Raw genomic sequence first — 6,139 nt, forward strand, 5'->3', positions numbered from 1 at the left:
GGCCTAATCTTGTCAGGGGCAAACAAACAAACAAACAAAGCAGGAACTTGGGCAGTGGAACTGAACAAAGTACTCTGGCCAGAATAACATCTTAGACCAAGCGACCCCAGGGAATGCTATTTCTAGAATAAGCTGAGAGAGTAAAGCAGTGTGTTAAAAGGACACAGGTCCTACATCACCACTTTGTGAGGATCCCTAATGCCTGCGGTTGGGTAGAGATGCTCAGTAAACTCAGCGCTGCCACTTGTTTTCCCTTGTACACGTTTTGAAAATGATGCCTTGCATGTGCACATATCTATTAGAAAGCCACTCCTGTGTTTTTGGCAGGAGGAAAAGACGCAAAGCAGCAGTCTGTGGGCCCCTCCTCCTCCTGGAGGCGTAGCTGTTAAATTTCTTGTCAGAAGTCTTTGAAAACAGGGAAGACTTGTTCATACAACAGAGCTTGAATTGAAGTGAGCCTCAGCACACTACAGTGAAGTCTGCAAGCTTCCTCTGGGAGTCCTGGTGAGGGATGTCTGGTCCTGGTTCTTCTTAGCTTTCATTATCACTGCAGATTGAGAGAAGGTAGACAGAAGTAACCATTCAGTGGCTTTTGTTCCTGTTTCAGGGAGAACACTTTCATACCAGCGTGGTGGTGCGAACTTTTAATCCCAACAGAGGATCTCAATGAGTTTGAGGCTAGCCTGTTCTACAAAGGGAATTCTGGCCAGTCAGGGCTACATAGTGAGATTCTATCTCCAGACAAAGGAACAAAAACAGAGTGCAGATAGGGGAGGGGGGTCTAAACATGATCAAAATCTATTGAGTGAAATTTGCAAAAAATCAATTTTAAAAAACTTGAAAAAAGAGAATACTTTGGAGTTTAAAAATGTTATTTTAAGTAGACATTTGTTTGGTTGTTGCTAGGAAGAATATTTCCATCAACATGAAGGGCTGATCCAAACATTTTACTGATGCAAACGGCTGTGCTGGTGTGATAGAAATGATGTACCTGGAATGAGGCAAGAGGATCTCAAGTGATTAACTTTGTGAGATCCTGTCTCAAGACAAAAAGGTAAAAGATAACTGGGCATCTAGCTCAGTCGTTGAGAGTGTGTCTAACATGTGTGAGGCCCTAGGTTCAGTCTGATACAAAACAACAATAACAACAGCTACAAAAATACTCAACACTTAATGTAATAAGACAAAGCCACTGATGTTTCAAGAGCTTTGTGTGTTAGCTTAGGAAATTCATCAGTCTTGGGTGATTGGTACTCCATCATGCAGATGGCCTGTAGTTTAAGGGACACATCTGGAATTATAATTCTTATAACTGAATGAGAGCCTGGGTCTCTCAAAAATCTTTCAGAAAATTGAATGAAGACCTGGATCTTTATAGAATCCAAACCCTGTGTTTGAGGTCATTCTGCAAACTTCCCAAAGTAATTAATGATCTTCTACTTAAACGTTCAGAAGTTCCCAGCTGTGCTCATATGTTTAGTTGCAACCAGCACTTAAAGAATGCGTTTCGAGGCTGGAGAGATGGCTCAGTGGTTAAGATGGCTTAAGTGGTTAAGTTCTTCTTGCAGAAGACCCAGGTTCGAATCCCAGCACCCACATGGCAGCTAACAACTGTCCATAACTCCAGTTCCAAGGGATCCAGAATCAGAAAGCATCAGAGACAGGTGTGGTGGCGCACACCTTTGATCCCAGCACTTGGGAGGCAGAGGCAGGTGAATCTCTCTGAATTCAAGGCCAGCCTGGTTTATATGGTTAAGTTCCAGTCCAGCTGGGACTATAGGGAGACTTTGTCTCAAAAACAAAAGAAAACATCAGGATTCCAAAGACCCTCAGAAGTGGCCCATCCTTCACTTCTGTCCATCCCCCAGGTCAGTTGCTAGTCTCATCAACTCATTTACACAGTCCTTTTCTGGCAGAGCACCTTTAGTTTATATAGCTTTATGGCTTCAAGGTGCTCTGCAACTTGGACATCTTCCTCATTCAGTTTCTTCTGCCCTCCACCAAGATACTGTGGGTTAATTATTACTGAATTTCTACATGCTCTCTCAAGGGAATGAGATTTATTTTTGAAAAATATTCTATTATTTTTATTTTTTATATGTGTGAGTATATTGCTTGCATGTAGGTAGGTGCACCCATGTTGTGCAATGCCTGCAGAGGTCATAAGAGGGACTGGAGTTACGGATGGTTGTTAGCTGCCATGTGGGTGCTGGAATTGAACCTGGGTCCTCTGCAAGAGCAGTCAGTGCTCTTAGCCACTGAACCACCTCTCCAGCCCCAGTAAGAATATAATTTTAACAAGCCAGGGTCCACAGTGGCTCATAGTGGTCCCTTTTCCAACTCTCTGCCTGGAAAAGGTCCCGAGAGCGGAGTGAGAAGGCAAGAGGGGGCAGTCCGGCAAGGGAATCAGGAGGATGTTGTGTCATTTCCCTCAGACGGTTGAACACACAGGCCCCTTAGCTCAGGGTGCGTGCTCTGCTCTCTGGCAGGCCTTTGGCAAGAGATCACTATAAGTGGGTCACAGCCTGATTGTTAATTTCCATTCATGGGGTTTGTTTCGTTTTCTGGCGTCTCAGTTAGCTCCAAGGTGATGCTTTAGTCATGAACGCATCGTGGAAGGAGGCAAAGTTTCGGAAGTGGTCCTTATTAATTTCCTCTGTCAGTGATTTTTTTTTTCACCTTCTGATAAGTCTTCAGCGCGGTCTGAGCTCCTGTGCTGGAATCGAACCAGCAAGCTGTTATCAGAACTCTCCAGCCACTCCTGGATACCACTGCCAACAAGCGGCAAAGAATTGTGTAGGAGGAACTGGCAGCCTTGCTGAGTCGGGAAAGTTCTTCGACCCAAGGTTGACTGGTAATCAGTGTGCCTGTGTTCCTGAGGCCACAGGAGGTATTAGCGCGAAGACCCAGCTTCTGATTCTTGGGCACGGAAAAGCACTGCCTAGGGTAGTGAGATACTCAAATCCCAAATAGAGAAGAGGAGAGAGAGAGAGAGAGAGAGAGAGAGAGGAGAGAAACCCTATGCCAGCAGCAGGTATGGACACTCATCCTTTGAGTTCTAGGGGCCCACGGATTTGTAGGTAAAAGAAAATCATTTCCGGCTGGAGAGATGGCTCAGCAATTAAGAGCACTGACTGCTCTTGCAGAGGATGGGGTTTGATTCCCAGCACCCACATGGAGGCTCTGAACCGTCCTTTACTCCAGTTCCAGGGGAATCCGAAGCTCTCTTCTGACCTCCGTGGCATTGTATGACACGGGTGCATTCACATGCGTGCAGGCAATACACATATACACATAAAATAAAAATAATAAATAAAATATTTTTTAAAAAGAAATAATTTCCAGAATTTATTAAAGCCTGGGCTCTCCCAGGAAATTATGCTTCTGTTTCTGATCCAGACTAGATGAGTGGGGTTCCAGTGGGAATATTCCCCAGAGCAACTTAACTTAGAATGGTTAGTAAAAGCACCATGGGCTCTAGGATCCCAAAAGGTGAGATTGAGTAGTGATTCTGCAAGTTAACTGCTGTGTGATCTTGGCCAAATCACTCAGCCTATCTGAGCTTCCATTTCCATCTGTAAAATGGCAATGGTACTTTCTATATAGAGTTGATGCCAGGCCTAATCAAAAGTAATATTTCAAAATACCTTTCATGATGCTTCACCCTCTCATCTGCATTATGACAGCAACTTCCCAGCTGGGACCACTTCTTCCTTTATCCATTATCAGAGGTTCTTGATATAGAGGCCAGGGTGAGCTTCTTAAAATGCAGGAAAGATCAAGTTAGTCCCTCTTGCTCAGAAATTTTAATGGCTTCTCCTCTAATTCAGAGTAAAATCCAAGAACAGTATAATGACTTGCAAGGCCCCATCTACCTCTCTTACCTCAAAATTTTATCTCTTTGTGCCTGTACCCCTTCTGCATACACTGCCCTAAAATCCCCAAAATTGTCTGAAACAATCACCTCTCTCACTTTTGGTAGTTATAAGCTTAAGAGTCATTATTTTGGAAAGGTCTTTTTGGAAACTCCTCCATCCTTGGCATCACTGTCTCCCTTATTATGCCTTATTTTTTTTCCCTTGAACCTATCTGGCACAATATATTTATTTTTGGCCTCTCCAACTATAATATTAGCCCATATTTTAGATTCCAGGACTGGCAGGCTACAATTCCAAACAAGTCTCCTGCACGAAGTCAACATGAAAAGCCAAATCACACACACACAGACACACACACACACACACACACACACACACACACACATACTGACAAGTACCAGGCAACTAATGTATTAGTATCACTGTGACAAAATATCTCCCAGAAACAATTCTTATGGTTAATTTCCATTGACAAGTGCTTGGATTAAGAAACACCTAGAGCATGGCATTAATGAAGCATACTGTTGAGTGTATCTGTGATGTTCCAGAGAGGTTTAACAGAGGGTAGGAGACCCGTCCTGAATGTGGGTGCCATTCTATAGGCTGGGATCTCAGACTGAATAAAAGGGGGGAAAGGAGAAAGTCAGTTGACCACTTGAAGAGAAGTTTATTTTGATTCATGGTTTAAGAGACACAGTCCATCATAGTGGGGAGGGTTGAAGAGGCTTGGTTTGTGGCAGCAAGAGCTTGCAGCTGCTTCTAATATAACACCCAAGAGAAGCAGAGAGCTTGGGCCAGAAACAGGGCAGACTATATCCTCAATGGCCCTCAGTTAGTGATCCACCTCCATTAGCCACGCCTCGTGCTCCAAGGGTTCTACAGTCCTCCAAAACAGGGCCACCAGCTGGGTATCAAGTGTTCAAACATGTGAGCCTGTGAGGGGCATTTCACATTCAAACTGTAATACCTTCGATATAGGAAGTAATTGGAACAAGGAGATAGAGTTCCAAGAGGTAGACCAGAATGCTTTTGGCGAGGAGGATTTGCTGACACTCAAAAAGCAGCTGAGAGGCAGCACTTCACTGAGGTCTGGGAAATCACTGCTCTGTGTCCTGGACCCTCAAGAACTGCCATTTTGGCTCTGAGGCTCTTTGGCAACTTACTGAATGTAGCTGAGACACAGTGAAGCTTTTGAGGACTCAGCTGCTGAAGGCTTGCGGACTGGTATTCATCCCCCTCAAAGACAGAGGAGTCCTAATGTGACTCCCTTCTCTCTGCTTTGAGATAAAGACAATGACCCAGAAACATATGATATTGATTTTACTCTGGCCTGTAACCCTGAATCTTAGTTCCAAGCTGCTAGCACAATCCAAGTGTAAGGGGAGAGAATGAAAAGCCATTGTAGTGGAAAGCAGTATTATTCTGGGTCTCGATCACTAAGCATTAATTTGCTCAGAAAAGATGGGAGATTGTAAAACAAACGAAGATTCAAGGCATGTTAAGCCAGAAGAACCAAGCAAAACAGTAGGCACCCAAACCAGCAAGGCGGATGTTAGAATTAGTAAAACCACACCATTGATACGCTCACATTGTGTCTTTTCCTGAGGAGACATTGAAAAATGTCTGTTCGCCCCAAATAGAGAGGGCTCTGACAGACTGAGGAAAAGAGTCCATCTCGATGCACAGGCAGCAACACACTAGGGAGTCCCCTGGATAACTTAAAGGCAGCCATACCACAGAGAAGCTCTATTTCAATTATTTGATTTTTATACAGTGGAATCCTGGAGAGGGGAGGGGCCTGTGAGGATTTGAGAAGGCCTCCTGAGTCCCAGGACCTTACCTCTCCCTCCACGGAATGTTAAAAGGCCTGAGTCTCCTGAGGGACTCCTGAAGGTCACTCCAGTCCTTGGCTTCCAGACAGCCATGGTCATGTTCAGCCTGGAGGAAACAGCTATGTTACAGCTTGTGTATAAATGCTTTCCCCAAACCATTAAGAGACGACATCATAAAACTGGCAAAGAGCTCATTAGAAATTATAGAGTCGAATAAAAACTTTGATGCAGTATCTCATTTAGCACTCACCATGCACTTAAATATTTTTTTCTTATTCCTAAATGGCAGTATGGAGATTTAAACAATTGTGTTACACGCATTAACTCTTATTGCCAGCAGATGCAAAATATAATCTGTCTACTTATATTAAAAATGTATTCTCTTTTTAAAAAAATTTTAATTAAAATTTTTTTTTAACTTTAAAAAAA

At 43.6% G+C, this 6,139-nt stretch overlaps 1 long non-coding RNA gene across 1 annotated transcript; it reads right to left on the reverse strand.

Moving 5' to 3' along the window:
* Positions 1–495: 495 nt before the first annotated feature.
* Positions 496–5,810, reverse strand: LOC103748442. Its single transcript, XR_607908.2, has 3 exons — positions 5,719–5,810; positions 3,648–3,760; positions 496–547 (listed from the first exon to the last, which is right to left on the reverse strand). It is a non-coding gene; the product is annotated as an uncharacterized LOC103748442 (long non-coding RNA).
* Positions 5,811–6,139: the final 329 nt, after the last annotated feature.

Source organism: Nannospalax galili, unplaced genomic scaffold, assembly GCF_000622305.1.
Source record: "Nannospalax galili isolate Female #2095 unplaced genomic scaffold, S.galili_v1.0 scaffold1245, whole genome shotgun sequence".
Lineage (NCBI taxonomy): Eukaryota > Metazoa > Chordata > Mammalia > Rodentia > Spalacidae > Nannospalax > Nannospalax galili.